General features: G+C 39.3%; 1 long non-coding RNA gene across 1 annotated transcript in view; it reads right to left on the bottom strand.

The window, feature by feature from the left end:
- Positions 1-16,914: 16,914 nt before the first annotated feature.
- LOC124771060 overlaps positions 16,915-22,280 on the bottom strand; it is a 29,887-nt gene continuing 24,521 nt past the window's right edge. Inside the window, exon 3 of the long non-coding RNA XR_007013277.1 lies at positions 16,915-18,687. This is a non-coding gene — a long non-coding RNA (uncharacterized LOC124771060). The remainder of the gene's footprint in view (positions 18,688-22,280) is intronic.

Genomic DNA, 22,280 nt, shown 5'->3' with positions numbered 1-22,280 from the left:
CGTATGTCGTGCTTGAAATGCATTCATGTCAGTCAGTCATAACAGTGCAACGACACTTCCGGACGAAGTTCAACAAAGATCCACCAACTGCTAACTCCAATCGGCGATGGTATGCGCAGTTTAAAGCTTCTGGATGCCTCTGTAAGGGGAAATCAACGGGTTGGCCTGCAGTGAGCGAAGAAACGGTTGAACGCGTGCGGGCAAGTTACACGCGTAGCCCGCGGAAGTCGACGAATAAAGCAAGCAGGGAGCTAAACGTACCACAGCCGACGGTTTGGAAAATCTTACGGAAAAGGCTAAAGCAGAAGCCTTACCGTTTACAATTGCTACAAGCCCTGACACCCGATGACAAAGTCAAACACTTTGAATTTTCGGCGCGGTTGCAACAGCTCATGGAAGAGGATGCGTTCAGTGCGAAACTTGTTTTCAGTGATGAAGCAACATTTTTTCTTAATGGTGAAGTGTTTAAACCTCCTCTACCAAGAATCGTGCCAGAACTGCGAGCTCGCATCAACGATGCTTTCAAACTCATTGATGGGGACATGCTGCGCTGAGTGTGGGAAGAACTTGATTATCGGCTTGATGTCTGCCGAATCACTAAAGGGGCACATATCGAACATTTGTGAATGCCTAAAAAAACTTTTTGAGTTTTTGTATGTGTGTGCAAAGCATTGTGAAAATATCTCAAATAATAAAGTTATTGCAGAGCTGTGAAATCGCTTCAATCATTTGTAATAACCCTGTAATAAATTCCACATTAAGTCCCATTACTGTGAAAATCTTCTTTTGGCCAATACTCAAACTTCTACAGATAATTAATTTTCTTTTTATAATATCAGTTTTAGCATGTACCTATTTCACAGGAATAACTTTTCCAGAGGTAGAAGTACAGTCCTGTATACTAATGGACAAAATTTTATTCTTTAATTTATTCGATTTATGGAAATCGTTTTTATTTTATTTTCTCGGATTTGTTTCTACTTTCCAATTGTTTGCATTACCTTGCACACTTGGTAAAGACTGCAGCCATTACCAAAACAACAGAAACTGCCTCTCAAAGGTGCAACAATGCAAGTAACTGCTCAGGCTTGTGTTCAGCCTTATACTCCCACTTGTGCTCGGAAACACTGGAGTTGCTCACTACAAAAGTGACTGCCCCATATACTAGTGGAAAAAGGTGCAAGAATCATATTACGTAAACTGATCACAAATATGAGTGTTGAAACTTTATCGGCACAAAGAGTACTCCATTAGGTTTTGGAACTGCAGCCGGATAATGTCAACTTCTTGCCACGATATTTTGGCTGACAGCCATTCAACCATCTTCAGGTGAGTGTTTTGCACTGTAGATTGCTGGTGCACATCACTGCCTTCATTCTAAAAAATTGACGTGAAGAAGCACGCATGAAGGCAGCCACTACATGAGCAACCACTTTCAAGTTTAACACCCCCTTCGAATATTACTCCATCTACGGTGGGAAATCTCATGTGTAATGTGATACTACATGCTCACACTCTGTCAGAATGTGCAAGTGTGGATTTAATATCAGATTTCAAAATTAAATGTTGCTATACATGTCATTACTCATGAAATGTTTTCTTTCTGAAGAAATTAAAGAATACGTTGGGTCCCATGTCTTATACAGTTGAAAGCTGCCATCACAATTTATAAGATCTTGTGCTAAACATATTTCTGTCAGTTCCTTTGTAACTGAATCCCATAAGGATCTCATCGAGGCCAAGATTTCTGCGGCGGAATAATCCGTGGAACGTCCTATTGAGTTCAATGCTTTGGAACGTCCTATGGAGTTCAATGCTTGGCTATGGCTGATCTACTTGGCTGCGAAAGGCAAATGTGACAATGATGTTCAACGACTGACCAAGACATCCAGAAATGGCAGACAGCTGCCCTTCTTCACTTCAGTCATAAATTTGATATTCTTGTGGATGGAATTCATAGGTGCAATAGGAGTTTTTCTTCACCGTGGGGCCACATTACAAAAGTATCATCCACATATTGCAAGAAGACTTTTGGTTTAACTTCTGCCAAATCAAGTGTCCTCTCCTCAAAGTCTTCCATAAAAAATCAAACAATGGAAAATTCAGGATGGAATGTAACAATATGAGAGAAGGAAAGTTGCTACTCACCATATAGTGGAGATGCTGAGCCGCGATAGGCACAATAAAAAGATTCATACAATCATAGCTTTCAGCCATTAAGGCCTTTGTCAGCAGTAAACACACATACACACACACACTCATGCAAGTGCAATCTGCACACACATCTGCAGTCTCAGAGAGCTGAAACTACACTGAGAGCAGCAGCACCAGTGCATGATGGAAATGGCGACTGGGTAGGGGTAAGGAGGAGGCTGGGCCGGCGGGGGGGGGGGGGAGGGATAGTATGGTGGGAGTGATGGACAGTGAAGTGTTGTCATGCCTACATAGAATGCAGCACAGTGGTTGCAGCTTAGCTTGTAGATCACATGACTGGTTGGTTTCACAGGTAACCCTGCCTTTGATGTGATAGGTAATGTTAGTGACTGGACTGGAGTAGGTGGTGGTAGGAGGATGTATGGGACAGGTCTTGCATCTAGGTCTATTACAGGGGTATGAGCCATGAGGTAAGGGATCGGGAGCAAGGGTTGTGTAAGGATGGACGAGTATATTGTGTAGGTTCAGTGGACAGCAGAATACCATGGTAGGAGGGGTGGGAAGGATAGTGGGTAGGACATTTCTTATTTCAGGGCACGGCGAGAGGTAATCGAAACCCTGGCAGAGAATGTAATTCAGTTGCTCCAGTCCCAGATGGTACTGAGTTACAAGGGGAATGCTCCTCTGTGGGACTTTGGGAGGTGGTGGGAGACCCACCATGACATGACAACCAACAAGCTGTCTGTCCGCATGAATGGCCACCGACAAACTGTGGCCAAAAAACAAGTGGACCTCCCTGTAGCTGAACACGCTGCCAAACATTATACCCCTCATCTCAATGAGTGCTTCACAGCCTGTGCCATATGGATCCTTCCCACCAACACCAGCTTTTCTGAATTTCACAGGTGGGAACTTTCCCTGCAATACATCCTATGTTCCTGTAACCCCCCCTGGCCTCAACCTTCGTTAGTCACTGTCTTCACCCATCCAGCCCCCTTCCTGTTCCCATTCCAGCACTACGCAGCCGTCATTTCACCGCCACACCCAGTCTTTTAATTTCTTTTATTATTATTTCTCTCCTTTCCGCTAATTACTCCCTTTCCCTTCCGCACTTTCTCACCTACCCTCCGTCTGAACTGCAACTTCACTGTCCACCACTCCCACCATACTATCCCTCCCCCTCCCTGCTCCAGCCTCCTCCTTACCCCCACCCAGTTGCCACTCCCATCATGCACTGGTGCTGCTGCTCACAGTGTAGTTTCAGCTCTGTCAGACTGCAGATGTGTGTGCAGGTTGCACTTGCACACGTGTGTGTGTGTGTATTGCTAACAAAGGCCTTAATGGCCGAAAGCTATGATCGTATGAATCTTTTTATTGTGTCTATCGCGGCTCAGCATCTCCACTGTACGGTGAGTGTTCCATAAAAAAGTTTGCTACCAGTGGGGAGAGAGGACTACCTGTGGCAACACCGTCAATTTGCTCAAAATATTTACTGTTGAATAAAGAGTATGTCGAGGAAAGAGTGTGATGAAATAGCACTGTTGTATCAGGTTTGAAATTTCCACTAATGAGTGACAATGAATCCAGGTGAGGGACCCTAGTGAAAAGTGAAGACAACATCGAAGCCTACTAATAAGTCAGACTCATTGAGTTGAAGTGCTTTCAGTCTATTAATAAAGTCACCAGAGTTGTGAATATGATGTGAGCACTTCCCCACAAAAGGTCTCAGTAAAGACGCAAGATGTCTTGTCAAATCATATGTAGAAGCACTGATATTGTTCACAATAGGATGTAATGGTAGACCTTCTTTTTGTTTTTTAGAAGACCATATAACCATGATGGAGCAAAGCTGTGCGGTCTTAGCCTTTTTGCAACTTCTTGGGGAAGGGAAGAAAAATTCAGCAATGCTGGCATTTTTCTTTCCACTCTCCCAGTGGCATCTTTATCAATCTTCCAATCTTCACTCAACAAGCTTGTAATCTTCTGGTCATAGGTCTCACTTGGCAACACCACAGTGTTTACTTTATCCACTAGAAGGACCACAGTGTGAGGATCATCACGTACTTTGTATAATGTGGTCCTTTCCTTGGGGGAAACATTACTCTTCTGAGTTGGAGTCCTCATAAGTATGTTATATGTTTCACATTGTATTTCTTGTGCAGTGTCACTGGGAAGAGATCTTGAAGAGCCCTTCTGGCATTTAGTTATTAAGCAATAGGTGGAAATATGTTTAGCACAAGATCTCATTACTCATAAGCACCTTTCAACTGGATAAGGCATAGGACGCAGTGATTTCTTCAATGTCTTCAGGAAGAAAGCGTTTTATGACCAACGATACGTCTAGTAACATTTGATTTTATTAATTTTGATAAATGAATTTTAATTCTATGAATGTGCATTCCAGTAAAGAGTGTACAAGTAATATCACATTATGCATGCAAAACTTGAAAGAGTTTACTCATCTACCAGCTGCCTTTGTGCATATGTCTTTGCGTCAATTTTTTAGCATTAAAGAAGCAATGTGAACCAGCAATCACCAGTGCAGAAGACTCATCTGAAGATGGCTGAATGGTTACCAGCCGAAATATTGTGGCAAGAAGTCGGCATTATCTGGCTGCAATCCCCAAACTTCATGGAATGATCACAAATATTCAAGATACAAATTGCATGAGCAAATTCTTTTTGATAAACATTTTGGGTGGACTGTTCTTCCAATCAGTCACTCGAAGACAAATGTCCAGCATAGTTTTGCAATTCATGTTTGGTAAATATGATCAAGATGATCCAACTGCATAGGTGTCCATGGCCAATGACAGTTGAAATAAACCCTTTCTGGTTAAGGCTGTGTTGTAATGAAACACTAAAAACAACTAAAAAACTGATACTTAGGCATCTTTGCAGCTGTCCTCTTCAGGGCAACTAAACACAAGTTTCCCAAATGAAGACTGCTGCACAGATGATTAAAACCATCATTTTACAATTGTTTTTAGTGTTCCATTATGATTGGGGGGTAGGGATGCAATACCTCAAAGGGAGGTAGGGGTGCAATACCTCAAATGCTTTTATTCAAAACGATAAAGCTGCTCGACTGTGTCTGTAGTAACAATTTACACATGGCCAATAGCATCCAATGACATAGTGTCCCAAAATAAATAGCAAACACAACTATCCCATACCATGACAACCTGGCTACAAAACCTTACCTGTCAGTGCATTCCAAAGACAGCATCTGTAAGTGACACATATACTGCCACATTTATGGACATCGTCATATGGAAGCCACAACTGTAGTGTGGAAGATCACAATGTAGGACATGTATATTCCGATTAAAATTATTTTGGGTCAACGTTTCAACAAGTTGAGCGATAGGGTATAGCCGTCATCTAATTGCAGTTCTTTCTATAGTGCCACATGCCTGGTGTGTTGCATGTCAGCAGCACTGCTCCCCTGTCACTGCAATCTGTCAGTCGGGGTGTAAGAGCTGTGTATGGTGTGCAGAAAACTTCCGAGGAATAAAACATCTCATTTTGAACACCACAGGTTTGGGTTAAACTTCAGTAGACAACAGGGGGATAGGGAAAATTTCCAAGCGGTGTATATGGTGTTTTTCAGTGGAAAGGGAAGAAGATTTTTTCCACTGTGAAATATAAGGTAAGAACTTTAAGACAAGACCTATTTCCTAGATCATTAGACATCATTTATTGTCAACATACGTGCAGCTGATCTTGTTAAGATCCTCTTCAATGGACACTCCTTTTAACAATTGCAAAATATACCAACATGCTTTTGCAATATTTATGATGAACTGTAATCTCCACTGAAAAATCAACATTTTATGTGATGTAAGCCAGCTCACTCTGTGCATATAGACCTTGAGAATCCTCGTACCACCCACTTATTTGTCTATCTGCATGCAAAGTAAATATTGTCAATGGGAACCAAACTGACTTTCTTCAATGTATTGATAGTACCACAAGTATAGATCAGTGCACACCGTACCACGAAATACCTAATGTTATACATTATGAGGAGTAAATGTACACTATATGTGAATAGTTTATGCCCTGATTTTCTGAGGAAGTTTAAAACTGCTCTGTGACAAATGCCACAGAGCCCATATCAAGAAGCTGATGAGATGTGACTAGTCACATGAATCATCACACATAACAGAAGTTCTCTGGGGCTGTGTACTGCTTTCTTGGCAGATGTTAGTATTGAAATGAGACTGTCTTATTTGTGTATGTGTGCGCGTCACACTCATTCATGCATACTCATCCACATAAGTTATGTACAAACAGAATACTGTTCACTGCTAACCAATTAGTTATTGTATTGGTATATAATAATCGTTACGTTGCATCTGTAGCAGGAATGCAGTGAGTCCCTGGTTGTGCTTGCAAACTTGTCTACTCACTCTTCTTTCTATGGTGCTATAGTCCATTTGTACTTAACAACAGACTCAAGTGGCAAGTTTTCAGTTAAATGCAGCAGCAGAGATGAATGAGTTCTCTCCAAGTACACGGAGACAACAAGTTCAGAGATGACATTATAGAAACCACTAGTGAGTTTGAATCAAGTACACAGAGCTCTTTTCCAATCTTTAGTGTGTACCCTGCTTAAAATAATGATATGAGCTACGTAAGTTTTTAAGGGACTTTTCTCTTGTGAAAGATGTACAAAATCCACGAAGAGAGTTCAGGCAGTATTCATGTATCAGTTTTTGTGCTGTTAACTATACATTTGCCAGAGATCAACATGTAATCACTGCTAAAAAATGTAAAGCCATGAAGGAAAGAGATATGAAATTAACTGGACAGGTACAGTAGAATAAACACACAAATGTGTTTTGAACAGCTAACCACCAACATTTGCTTTCAATATATACCGTGTATTTCAGATATAAGTTGTATAAGTAATTCTCAGCTGAAAAATTCATATGGGTGTCCAATTTTCAGCGAGTGTGGAGAAGAAAACTGATTGAAGTTAACATTTAGAGTACAGATGCAGTAACTTAATTTTGAAAGAGATGTCTAGCACTGATAATTCTGAATTACATGAGACTCAAGATTCCTGTTGAATACCTATGGTAATACAAATATTCAAAACAGTGTTGCACATCTTATTTATCAGTCTTGTAACGCAAATGCACTTTCTGCTTGCAAGATGTACCATAGGCTGTTTCCTGACAGCAAACTCACAAGTGTTTACTTACACTCTGGGCAATTTATTTGGTTCAAATAGTTTCCAATTCTTCTGAACGTGCAGTTGAACCAAATGTGGATGATGTGGAAGCCATTTTTAGGCAGTAAAACATTGCTGCTGACAATGTAACATTAAAGTAAAACACACAAGAAAATAGTTCATTGAAAACATCCATTCCCTCCGAAATGCCCTACATGCAAGGGACTACAGAGCCTCAACTACAATGCTGGCACAATGCTGGAGCAGAGCAGTATCAAGATGATTCTGCACCCCTAGCAAAACTGTCAGAGATCTGCCCCCCAGATAACTATATTTTTGCCTTTTTTTCAATGCATTTTCAGCAAATTTTATAATTTTGTTAAAGCATAATTGAAAAAAGAAAGACTTAAATGAACTATGTTGATATACAACACTGCACACAACAAATTAAATGCATCATTGTAGGAAATAATTTACAAATTTCATAAACTTCCTAAAAAAACAAAAGTAAAATAAAATCTTTATCTTATTGTTTGTAGCAGCTACTGTACATTGTTTTCACCGACATATAATAAAGAACAGATTTTATTTGCTCCTCATAAATTATTAATAGTGCATAGACTAATAATCAGAAATAAAAGAAAAAAGGTCTAGAATTAAGAGTTGAAGAAGGATTCATTTGCAGGAATACTCTTTTTATTATAATTTTATATTTGCATGTCCTTACTTTGAGTAAAGTAAATTCACTTACTGATTATGTCACTTAAATCAAGTTTACACCAATGTTTCATATTCAGTCGACAAGCTAGCTAGATGGGATGACGAATGTGAGATTTTTTTTTTCATTTCACTTATTGTTCTGTGAAATACTTTGGCACACTTTAGCTAAAACAGTCTTGTTCCCATCCTCAATCAGCTCTAAGTATTTTTATCATCTTTAAATTTTCTGGAAGCACATTCACAACAGTGGTTCATGGTGTGGGTTCCTGTTGTCATGTCCTAGTTCATGAACCACGGGCAATGTATGAGTGGCCAAGTAAGTGGTCCTGACAGTCAGGTTACCAGTTACTTTGGATTAAGGCTGGGCATCTCGGACATATTCTGAGTTGTGGTCACCTTTGTGCTCAGATGGCAAAGACTACCAAATCCAGCAGTTAGTCTCTCAACCATTAGGGGTAAAACTCAATGGGACCCGGGGCAAGTAAGGCTAGCAACCTGCTTACATGGTACTTTAAATATGATGCTGGCAACAATCAGAGCAAAATGCCTTGGATCTTTGGAGGTGACAGACTCCCACCTCTAATTGACGAACCAGGGACTCTTAAGATACGACTCAACAAATGAATGGTAACGAGATGGGAAGCTAATAATATCCATTTTTGTTTTTGGCTATGATAAATGATTTACCCTCCTTTATAAGTTCCAGTACGGCCCTATTTGCAGATGACACAACCTTCCTAAACTACAATATGACCTGAATAAGCTAAAAGATTCTGTGGACAATACACTTGCCCAAGCAAAATATTGGTTTAAGTCAAATGGTTTTCTCCTGAATGAGAACAAGACACAAAAAATGTTATTTAGCCTAAGGGACAAAAGCCCTGTTAATGATCCCAGCTATGTCAAGTTCTTGGGGATATACTTAGACAATAAATTGTCCTGGGAACAACACTCAAAATATATTAGTATCAAACTGCCTAGAGTAATTTATTTATTAAGATGTCTTATAAAATATGTACCAGCAGCCTATGTTAAGACTTCGTATTTAGCATTCTTCCAAAGTATTGTGTCATATGGACTTATTCTCTGGGGAAACTCAAACCATGTTCAAAATATATTACTTCTGCAGAAGAAAGCAATCAGAGTCATTACATGTTCCCAGCATAAAGCACATTGCAAGCCCTCGTTCGCCGAACTCAAAATAATGACTGTTATAAATCTGTACATATACCAAGTGTTAATCTATACAAAAAATAACCTACATGATGTAATACCTAGAAATAATATCCACGGTCACAACACAAAGAAAAACAATTCCATACATACATCATACTGTAGACTAGCAAAGACAGTCAATAGCTATGAGCTAGTGGGCCATAAACTATTTAAAAAGCTTCCGCAGACAGTACACGATCTTCCAGAGTGTGAATTTAGGAAAACATTAAATAAGTGGCTTGTTGCCAACCCCTTTTATGAATTAAAAGAATTCTTTGACTGGAACATTGAATTGTAAGTCAATAATGCTTTATTATTCTTTTTATTAATGTAATGACTGTGCTGTATAAAAATTTGTCTATTGTGCAAAAATTTGTCTATTGCTGTAATGGCACAACGACAGTAAAATTATCTTATCTTATCTTATCTATCAATGGGGGCTACTCTGGGAAGAAGGTAGAGCTGGCAGAGGCTGCAAGTAAGATGGGGTTGGACGTTTTAGCTGTTAGTGACACTCAGGTAAGGGGTGAGAAAGAAGAGGAAGTGGGAGAATACGAGGTCTACCTGTCAGTAGTCAAAGCATGAATAGCACAATGGGGTGTACGGCTTTACATCAGGAAAGAAATGGAACCCAGCGTAGTTACAATAAGGTCTGTAAACGAATGACTGATGTGGATAGATTTGACAGTGTCTAGCAAGAAAATTAGGATTGTATCAGCATATTCACATTGTGAACGGACAGATCAAGATAAGATGGATAGTTTTTATGACACAGTTGTTAAACGACAAGGACAGTGTTCTCCTCATGGGTGATTTTAATGCCACGATTGTAAATCGAACAGAAGGGTATGAAAAGGTTATGGGTAAATTTGGAGAGGATACGGAGACCAACAGGAACGGGAAACAACTCTTGGATTTCTGTGCCAGTATGGGCTTAGTAATCACAAACTCCTTTTTTAAACATAACAACATTCACCGGTATACTTGGGAAGGCAGGGGAACCAGATCTGTCATTGACTATATAATAACAGATCAGGAACTCAGGAAGGCTGTGAGGGACACATGTGTATTCAGGGTATTCTTTGACGACACTGATCACTATTTAATCTGCAGTGAAATTGGTATTGTGAGGCCGAAAGTGCAGGAGGTCAGGTCCATATGTAGGAGGATAAGAGTGGAGAAACTTCAGGATAGGAAATCGGGCACAAGTACATAACAGTGATCTCAGAAAGGTACCAGTTAGTTGAAGGTAGTCAATTACAGTCATTGGAAAAGGAATGGACAAGGTACAGGGACACAGTACTAGAAGTGGCTAAGGAATGTCTTGAAACAGCAGTGTGTAAAGGTAGGATGAAGCAAACAGCTTGGTGGAATGACACAGTTAAGGCAGCCTGTAAAAGGAAAAAGAAGGCGTATCAAAAATGGCTACATACTAGAACTCAGGTAGATAGAGAAAGTTATGTTGAAGAAAGAAACAAAGCCAAACAGATAATTGCAGCATCCAAGAAGAAATCTTGAGTAGACTTTGGAAACAGGTTGGAGACTTTGGGTCAAGCTACTGGAAAACCAGTCTGGAGTGTAATTAGCAGTCTTCGAAAGGGAGGTAAGAAGGAAATGACAAGTATTTTGGACAGGTCAGGAAAACTGCTGGTTAATCCTGTTGATGCCTTGGTCAGATGGAGGGAATATTTTGAAGAGTTCCTCAATTTAGGTGAAAATACGATCAGTAGTGTTTCAGATTTCGAAGTACAATGGGATAGGAATGATGATGGAAATAGGATCACATTTGATGAAGTGGAGAAAATGATCAATAGATTACAGTGCAATAAAGCATCTGGGGTGGATGAAATTAAGTCGGAACTCATTAAATACAGTGGAATGTCAGGTCTTAAATGGCTACACAGGATAATTGAAATGGCGTGGGAGTTGGGACAGGTTCCATCAGACTGGACGAAAGCAGTTATCACACCAATCTTTAAACATGGAAACAGAAAAGATTGTAACAACTACAGAGGTATCTCTTTAATCAGTGTTGTGGGTAAAATCTTCTCAGGTATTGTTGAAAGGAAAGTGCGGGTATTAGTTGAGGACAAACTGGGTTTATGCCTCTTAGAGGTTGTCAGGACCAGATCTTTAGCTTACAGCAAGTAATGGAGAAGTGCTAAGAGTGGAACAGGGAATTGTATCTATGCTGTATAGATCTAGAAAAGGCATATGACCGGGTTTCTAGGAGGAAGTTATTGTCTGTTCTATGAGATTATGGAATAGGAGGCAAACTTTTGCAAGCAATTAAAGGTCTTTACATAGATAGTCAGGCAGCAGTTAGAGTTGACGCTAAATTGAGTTCATGGTTCAGAGTAGTTTCAGGGGTAAGACAAGGCTGCAACCTGTCTCCACTGTTGTTCATATTATTTATGGGTCATATGTTGAAAACAATAGAGTGGCTGGGTGAGATGAAGATATGTGAACACAAAATAAGCAGTCTCGCATATGCGGATGACTTAGTTGTGATGGCAGATTTGATTGAAAGTTTGCAAAGTAATATTTCAGAACTAGATCAGAAATGTAAGGACTATGGTATGAAGATTAGCATCTCCAAAATGAAAGTAATGTCAGTGGGAAAGAGATATAAATGGATTGAGTGCCAAATAGGAGGAACAGAGTTAGAACAGGTGCACAGTTTCAAGTACTTAGGATGCATATTCTCACAGGATGGCAACATAGAGAAAGAACTGGAAGCGAGGTGTAGCAAGGCTAATGCAGTGAGCGCTCAGCTACGATCTACTCTCTTCTGCAAGAAGGAAGTCAGTACCAAGACTAAGTTATCTGTGCACCGTTCAATCTTTCGACCAACTTTGTTGTATGGGAGCGAAAACTGGGTGGATTCAGGTTACCTTACCAATAAGGTTGAGGTTACGGATATGAAAGTAGCTAGGATGATTGCAGGCACTAGTAGATGGAAACAATGGCAGGAGGGTGTCCACAATGAGGAAATCAAAGAAAAACTGGGAATGAACTCTATAGATGTAGCAGCAGGGTGAACAGGCTCAGATGGTGGGGTCATGTTACATGCATGGGAGAAGCAAGGTTACCCAAGAGACTCATGGGTGCAGCAGTAGAGGGTAAGAGGAGTCAGGGTAGACCAAGGAGAAGGTACCTGGATTCGGTTAAGAACGATTTTGAAGTAATAGGCTTAACATCAGAAGAGGCACCAATGTTAGCGCTGAAGGGATCATGGAGGAATTTTATAAGGGCACTATGCTCCAGACTGAACGCTGAAAGGCATAATCAGTCTTAAATGATGATGATGATGATGATGACACTCACAAGACTGCAGTCACTGGCATTATCACCACCAACAACATCAAAGCTATATAGATGTTTGGATAACTATCTCAACACCCATACTTTGTAAAAACCTTTAATACAAAGTGCATTCCATAAGTACAGTGACCAAATTCATAAAATATCATTTATTGAATATATTCGTACAAATAATCAAAAATTTTCAAAATAGCACCCTCTTGCGTCGATACACTTCTAGAGGCGGTGTTTCCATGCCTGGAACACATCCTGGAATGCCTTTTCCGGAATGTCGTTTGGAGCTGATGTAACATGTGCCTGGATGCTTTCAATCGTGCCCCAATGTTTTCCATTCATGACTCCTTTTAACTGAGGAAACAAAAAAAAAGTCAGCAGGAGCCAGGTCAGGACTGTAGGGAGGCTGGGGAACCAATGGGGTCTTGGTCCTGGCCAGGAAGTCGTTGACAGTGAAGGTGCTGTGACTCGGCACGTTGTCGTGGTGAACTTTCCACGTGTCCTTGATGTCGCTTCAGCAGCGCGAGACCCTCCTTTTCAGTCTTTGAGCACTTCGAAGTAGAAAGCTGAGTTCGCTGTAGTCTTGGTAGGTACGAATTCATGGTGGACAATGTCTCTGACGTCAAAGAAGACAATGAGCATGGTTTTGATCCTGGACTTGGTCATGCGTGCCTTCTTGGGACGGGGCAACGATGAGGTGTGCCACTCTGAACTCTGCCTTTTTGTCTCAGGGTTGTACTAAAAAATCCACGACTCATCACCAGTGATAACCGAGTTTTAAAAAATGAGGATAATTTTCACGCATTTCCAACATTTCTCGGCACCGAAGCACTCGCATGTGCTTGTGTTCGTTGGTCAAAACTTTTGGGATGAGTTTGGTACACACCTTTCTCATGTTCAAATCTTTGGTCACAATGCAGAAAACGGTTGTTTTTGACATGTTTAGAGTTTGTGCTATCAATTGAAGACTCAGCCGTCTGTCAGAGTTCAAACAATTGCACACATGCGTCACATTTTCGTTGACTCGTGTGGTTGATGGCCGTCCACTGCGAGGTTTGTCAGTGATCTCTAGTCGGCCCTCCATGAACGCTTGTGCCATCGGAAAGCTTTTGATTTGGACAAGCAATCATTGCCAAAGGCATGATGAAGTAATAGAAATGTTTCGGTGGCGGACTTCCCAAGTTTAACGCAAAATTTGATAGCGTACTATTTCTCTACAAAATGATCCATTGTGCTGTGTTACATAAACTCAAAACGGGGTTGACGGAAACACACGTCCTGACTCTCCGGCAGCTCGAGTCGAATGAAACAAAGAGCGTTTTCAAGTTATCACCCCCCTCCACTTAGCCCAGTCGGTTACAACATGCTGTGGTGTACCGTTGCGTCAGAAAAAAATTGGTCGCATTACTTATGGAACGGACTCTGTATATCTAAATTGGAAGCCATATCACTGCTTTTAACCAGCTTTTCTCCTGGAACTAGAAAGCAGCAGTTTGTTTAACTAGCTCTACTGCACCAAATCTCTGCTATACTTGACACCACAATAGGCTGAACGTTTTTCAAGATAATAAACAGAACTTTCATTTAAGGCATTTTCCAACAATATAATGAAGTCTAGAAAGTCTGATGAGATGGGGTGATGAATGTGAGATTTTTTTCATTTCACTTATTATTCTGTGTAATACTTTGAAGCACTTCAGTTAAAACAGTCTCGTTCCTGTCCTCAATCAGCATAAATCATAAGCACTCGAGAAAACTCAACATTATTCTCCTGGTTCTTTCTTAAACGATCTTTCTCTTGTTTCATTTTTTCCCTGGTCAGTTTTTGTACACCCTCTGTGCTTGCACTGTAGGCAAGGGCCTATCTCATTGCTCTCTTGATAGCGGCCCTGCACTGGAGCACTACTTACTGCCATGACATTGCTCATATCCACTAGCATGGGTGTCTGGAGAAATTTATCCAGGAAGGGGAAGGCTAACACACTAAAACTTACAATTTTTGTTATAAATGAGTTTTTTTCGTCAGTTTTCAGATGTGTCATGCCTCAAGAACTAAATTTTATAGGTGACACAGAAAACCTATCATATCCCAGTGAATTGACGGTTATCCGTGGTATATGAGAATTCTGTAATGAATAAAAATTGTGTACTCCAGCTTCCAGGGGTGACGGGGGAAGGGGTAAGTGTCTCCACCCAGTTGTGGACTCCTTTGTCCCCTGGTATCTGCACTATTGTGGAGTATCCGTGGAAGCAGACATTATGGCATCAAATTTTTTACTTCTGTGAAACTTTGGTGAGTTTTTCTGTGTTAAATGTCTCTGGTACTTGTACAGATTGTGTAAAAACATTTTTTTCTTCAGTTCACTTCCATTCTGCATGCTCGATTTCCACTGAAAAAAAGCGTGTCAACATTTTTTTTTTTTACTTCATTGTACATTGAAAGATTCATTGCATATGTACAAAAACAGCCAATATCACAATTCTTGATAAAGAAAATGGTAGTACATTCTTCTCAATACGTCACTGATTAACCAACATATGATAAGATTACAAATAAATGGTTGCTGCTATTTACATATCTTTTTGAAGCATCTCTTATTCTGTACGTAACTATGACACTCTTCTAATGTGTAGAAATGGTTTTGTAAAACAGAATTTCTTAACCTGAAACTTTCGCTTTAGTGTGTGAAGAATCATAACTATATTGAATGGTGCACTGACTAATTTTAATCCTCCATTGAATGATATTCTCTGGCTGCTGATGTATAAGGTGTACAACTTTGCTTCCGCCGTTCGCTAATAGATGGTGACAACGGTAAGTAGCGGTTGAAAGAAACAGATCGCAGATGTCAGGCAGTTAGCTTGAACCTCAGTCAACATAACCTCATTCAAACATTAGTTGATTTGTGTCTGAATTATAAAGTTGTCAGTTTAAGAGCCTAATTCTCATCATTTGTGGAAGGTGTTACTGTTTTGTTTCAATATGAAGAAAACAGCAGCTGAGTCTCATTGAATGCTCTCAAGTACGTACGGTAAGGGCACTATTAGTGAAAGAATGTGTCATGAGTGGTTTCAACACTTCAAGAACGGTGATTTTAACATTGTAGACCGGCATATTGCCGGAAGAGAGAATGTTTTCGAAGATGCAAAATTGGAGACATTGCTGAGTGAAGACTTGTGTCAAACTCAAGAAGAATTGGCATGATTAGTGGGAGTGACACAGCAAGCCATTTCAAAACATCTCAAGGCTATGGACATGATTCAGAAAGAACAACATGGATCCCATGTGAGCTGAAACAAAGAGACATTGAAAAGTGTTTGTGTGTTTGTGAACACTTGCCTCAGAGGCGAAATCAGAGGCGATTTTTGCATTACATTGTGACCGGGGATGAAAAATGGTTTCATTTTGATAACCCTAAATGCAAAAAATCATGGGATATCCTGGCCATGCTTCCACGTCAACTGCCAAACCGAATACTCACGGCTCCAAGATCATGCTCTGCATTTGGTGGGACCAGCTCGGCGTAGTGTACTATGAGGTGTTAAAACCACATAAAACAATCACAGGTGCTCGTTATTGAATGGAATTAATGAGTTTGAGCAGACCATTAAAAGACAAATGGCTGCAATACAGCAAGAGGTACGATAAAGTGATTTTGCAACACAACAATGCTCGACCCCATGTTGCAAAAGAGGTCAAAATGTACTTGGAAATGTTAAAATGGGAAGTCCTACCCCACCCGCCATATTCTCCAGACATTTCTCCCTCTGACTATCACCTGTTTAGATCAATGGCGCATGGCCTGACTGACCAACACTTCTGATCTCATGAAGAAGTCACAAATTGATTGATACATGGATCGCTTCAAAAGATGAACAATTTTTTTGATGCAGGATTTGTTCACTGCCCGAAAGATGGGAGGAAGTAGTGGCCAGTGATGGAAAATACTTTGAATGATACATGTGTAACCAATTTGTTTCATTAAAGCCTCAAACGTTGGGGAATAAATGGCAAAAGCAAGGTTGTACACCTTGTAAAATTTTCTTTAGTCTCGTATATTACTAATACTAATTAGAATATATGTTGGGGTGTAGTCTATGAATAAGGAAGTTTTTGGAAACAGGCCACAGCAGGATTCCTTGTTTTTACCTCCAAAGATGATTGTTATAGCCCTTTATTGGAAAATCACTATCTTATTTAGTTTTGCTTTGGTTGGTGCTCCCCAAATTTCTGGTTCTTTTGCTTGGAAAATAAAGCATGATATGCAGTCTTACAGACAACAGCATCTTTGCAAAACTCACTAATCTTACTGATGGAAAATATATTCTTAGATAACTTACATGACAGACAGTCATGATACATGTCCCATTTCAGATTGGTTTGAATGGATAAACCATGTAATTTTATGCTACACTCTTATTTACTACTTTACTACGTACACACAGTTTAATTCTATTTTTAGTCCACATTGCTGAAATCCTTGAGATTTACTGGTGTTTACATTTAGGAGGCTGTCATTAAAGTACTGTACAATTTGATTTGACATGTTACTGCAATGGGCCTCTAGTTCATTAAATGTTTCAGTTTTGCATACACTGGACTTATCATCTGCTTAAAGAACTACTTTAGAGCTTAGAGAGCAATATTTAATATAACTAACACACAACAGAAACAATAGGGCCCTATACAGAGCCCAGTAGCACCACATATTTTGTATTAGTAAATTTTGACTTGTGAACATCACTTTCAATTAGACATGTAGGATTGATTAGGTCACAAGCAGTGGCTGTTGTGTTCAGTGTTCCATAGCTTACCTAATAGGATAATGTTTCCACAGTCAAAAGCTTTCTCAAGGGCAACTTATACCTTCAAAATCTTCCTTGTTCTCGATTGCATTTATTACCACTTTAATTAACTGAGCAGCTGTGATGCTAGTTGATTTACATTTTAGGAATACATTTTGATATTCAAACATCAGACTGTATTTGTTGGGAAATTTATAATTCTATTTCAACTATTCTGGAGAAAACATTAAGTACTGAGATTGATCTGTAATTTAAAATTTTGGATTTGTCACCTTTTTTAAAGATTGGTGTTATCTGGGCTAGTTTTAGTCTGTCAAGGAAGGTGCCCAATTGTGTTATATTATTTACTGTTACAGGCACAGGTACAGAGACATTTTGTCTACACATATTTATTACATTAATAATGAGGTCGTACTGCCTTGCAGAAATGGAAGATTTTAAAGAGCTGATGATGATCATTATTTCTTTGTAATTTGTTGGGGCTAGATATGTGCTATGTGCAGGTGGACTGACTTTAAAATTATACTGTGGGATTTTGTGTTTTTCACTGTCCTTACCAATGAAAAATATTCATGGCATATGTTTGCAATTTCAAGTTGGTCTTTCATGTACATCCCACTGTGGTTAACAAACAAATTGTACAGAGGATCTGTATCTGCATGTTCTAAAACTGTTTGTCATTGCTCGGACACCAATAATAACATTGGACTAGTGTCTAGATAAGGGACATCAGCAGTCATGGTGGTGTTTCCTACTGCTTAACTGCTCATAAGTTGGCAACATGTCAGTTTCACATAACCAATGAGAAGATACTTTCTCATACCCAATATGAGGCGAGGAAAGAGGCAATGAATTTCTAATGCAGCAATTGATATGATCGTCTTCTTCATAATCTCCTCCAGGAATATGTTGCGAATTACAAAGATAAGGTAGCATTGGGTCGCAATAGCACAGCTTAAATTTCTGCAAGTTAAATGAGCAGCAGTTAAATTTATAATCTTGGTTGTCACAAAAACTTGACAATTTCTTCCGCATGCATTACAAATCCCAAGATTGTGGTATATTCATGTAAAAATGTCAGAGTATTTTTTTGTCTCTTGCCCTGAAACACATCTGCTGCTTTCTCACTGACTGTGTAGGACCAGCAACTGACACACCCTCTTTCATTACTGTTGTACCAACAAGGCTGCAGAGGGGACTTATGACCACAGCAGTTGAGTCCCATAGTGCTCAGAGCCATTTGAACAAGGCTGCATGATACACCGAAGTACACCATGGCCACTGTATGCATCCTGTAACAGTTGAAATGGTACTTATTGACACTTTCAGAAACAGAATTCAACATGAAGATAAAAAAGTATGGTACAATGACTGTTTTGCCTTTGAAGTTATATATGAGTACATGTGTTACTCATAATGTTTAATTTTTTCTCAGAGTTCTTATTTGTAAATGCAATTTTTAGCACAACTATGCAAAAATTTACAAGTGCATTGGTTAAACATACACAGAAATGTAAAACACTAATCTGGAATGACTGAACTCATTTTAATAAATAGTCAATACATAAAGCTTACATGTGACCTTAATAAACTTCTGTTCATAGCTGTAACCTAGATTGTCCTAAGCAGTTACTGTTGTTACATAAAATGTATGATAGCTTATGAATAGAGTAATACACTAGAAAAGCTGCACATTCATAGAGGAGAGAGTGTTTGTACAAAACTAGAATAAAGTTGGATTTGAAATGAAGGCACAAGTTTTGAGAAATTCTCAATGTTGTTCTCATGATACGGTTACATGGTGCACTGACAATTTGTCATAAAAGTGAATACATGATACCTCAGTAAAGTGCATTCTGATGATGAGCAAGGCCTGCACTTTCTCAAATTTCATTCTGTCTCCCTCCCCCCCCCTTAATCTGACAACAAAGAATTCACTGAGGAAAAGAAACATACATTCAGTTGTTTCTCCACTATCAGTGATAAAAAAACTCACTTTTTATATTTCAGTTAAAATTACACTTTCATTCTGGCATGATGAAACAGTGATTGCATAAATTTGTCATGTATCCTCTATAATGCCTTCAGATTGCTTACCACAACAGAAATGGATATTCTTATCATATAAACCAACAGTGCGAAACAGTAAATAAACAGAGATTGTAGAGCAAGTTGTACAAGTGCTGCTTCCTAGCTTATATAGTAGTGCAGTAAATTGCTAGTGTAAAATACTTTAACCAAGGGGACTCACAAAAATGCAGGACACTTGAACATCCCCAAAAGAACTTTCGGGACAGTGGAAAATTTTGTAGGACAAAAATGGAATGTCCCGAGAAGAAGAGGATGAATGGACACTACATTAGAGGCATTCTCTTTGTATGGATGGAGTTATATCGTAGCACCAAACACAGAAGGTCATATTAACAAAAGATGCAAACAGGAATAAGAATAAACTCGAAGTAGGGAAATATTAATTAATACTAATTTGGGCACTTGAACCTGTTCTGCTACTGGCCTCCACAATTGATATAAGTGGGCATAGGAGCATTCTTCAACTGTGATCAAGTTACAAAATTGATAAATGTCCCAAACACAGCCAAGAGAATAATTAAGGAGGTGTACTAATGGTACATGATCATATGGGGTATCAAGTGAAATCTGTGACTGGACTGAGAATTTTTTGGTAGGGACGACACAGCATGTTATGTTGGATGGAGAGTCATCATCAGATGTAGAAATAGCTTTACGTGTGCCCCAGGGAAGTGTGTTGGGATCCATGCTGTTGATGGTGTATATCAATGGCCTTGCAGTCTATATTAATAATAACCTCAGACCGTTTGCAGGTGATGCAGTTATCTATTATGAAGTACTGTCTGAAAGAAGCTGCATAAATATTAATTCAGGTCTTAATAAGATTTCAAAGTGGTGCACAGATTGGCTGCTTGCTTTAATTGTTCGGAAATGTAAAATTGTGCACTTCACGAAATGAAAAAAATATAGTTTCTTATGACTATAATGTCAATGAGTCACTTGTGGAATAAGCCAATTCATACAAATATGTGGGTAACATTATGTAGGGATTTGAAATGGAATAATCACATAGGCTCACTTGTGAGTAAAGCAGGTGGTATACTTTGGTTTATTGGGAGAATACTGGAGAAAGTGCAACCAGTTTACAAAGGATATTGCTTACAAGTAACTAGCACAAACGGTTCTAGAATATTGCCTACTACAACCCCTTACCTATTGCTCACACAGGGATCATGAGGTTAATAACTGTTACGTACCCTCTGCCATGCACCTCATGTGGTTTGCAGAGTATAGATATAGCTGTCATTTAAGCTTTAATCTTACTAACAGTCATTTTATGCAGTTCCAGATGAGTCATAATGACTTACTGGTACCAAAAGTAGAGATGAACAGATATATAGTGGGTAAGGCACCATATGTAAAGTTTCTAGGCACCCAGAAGGATAATGAACTGAGGTTGCATCAGCATGTGGATAAGTTACAAAAGGCCCAGTTCTGTTTGGTTTGCAATTAGGTATCTTTCTCAGTGTGTTGGCCTGTAGACAGGATTCCTAGAACATTTTTCATACTTCCACTCATTACTGTCATGTAGCATAATCTTCTAGGGAAATTCAGGTAAGGTCAAAAAAGTTTTTACAGAAGCATGTGGTAAGAATATTGTGTAAAACTGATAATAATAGAACATCCTGTGGAGGACCCATCGAGGTCCCAGAGTCTTACTTTTTAGATACACATACTCCTTAACGGTGTTCTTGCTTTGTGACATGAGTGAATTTAGGGTAAACTGTAGGCCTTTCCACATGGAGTTTTATATTCTGGTGCAACAGTCCAAACAAGTTACCATGCATGAAATTGGAATGCCAAGATACTTAAAAACAACGATAAAGAATACAAAATTGTAGACAACTATAACAGTTAATCAGAATATTCGTACTCAGGGATGTAAATTCTGCGTAACTTTACTGTTGATATAATACAGATCTTGCTTGAAGTATTAGACAAGTAACTGCAGCTGCATAGTATAAAAAGACAAGCAGTGGCTCTTCTGAGAGTGTTTGTTTTTGTCCCATAAAAATGTACAATGATGCAAATGCTTAGACACACACACACACACACACACACACACACACACACAGTCAGCTATCTGGATAGTCACCTCTACAGTGTACTGCACACTGGACCCAGCGAGTGGGACATTACAATTTTCAAACCTATGGCTCAAGTCTAGGAAGTCATAACTTAGCTTGTCCCTTGTTCAGGCATTCCACTCAACTCAGAATCAGGGGGTCATCATCAGCTCTGGGGTCAATACCAAAGATAGTGATCTTTGTTGAAACGCTTTGAACAAGACTGGTCTTCCCAACTATTTCTGCAGGCACTGAAATGAGCCAAGTATGATCTCGCAACTCAAACGCATTGTTCTGTACAGTTAGTTGCACCCTGTTCCTTCAATAGTTACAGGGACAGCCTCTCAAACATATTGAATGAGGTCTCCAGGAATACATACATAGTGCTTGGGGTGGTCCTTACCATTTCTTGCTGCCATTTTCCTACGGGGTACCATTATTCCCAGTATGTTTCAACTGCTGATGATTAAGGCACACTTGCCCTTTTGCATTTGCCTCCCCTTGAGATGGACAGCAGCAGATTTCCCAACAGCTATTCTGCATGCACATGATGGAATAGGTGAAGTTTCAGTTGCAGTACAAAATACGAGGGCTATCTACAAAGTACATTACGTTTTGGAATTAAAAATAAATAAATAAAATAAATAAAGTATTTTATTATATACAGATGAAAGCCACACTTAAATACTACTTTTCTACATAGTTCCCATTTAAATTAAGGCACTTAT

Source organism: Schistocerca piceifrons, unplaced genomic scaffold, assembly GCF_021461385.2.
Source record: "Schistocerca piceifrons isolate TAMUIC-IGC-003096 unplaced genomic scaffold, iqSchPice1.1 HiC_scaffold_884, whole genome shotgun sequence".
Taxonomy (NCBI): Eukaryota; Metazoa; Arthropoda; class Insecta; order Orthoptera; family Acrididae; genus Schistocerca; species Schistocerca piceifrons.
This window is presented reverse-complemented; position numbering and strand designations above follow the sequence as displayed.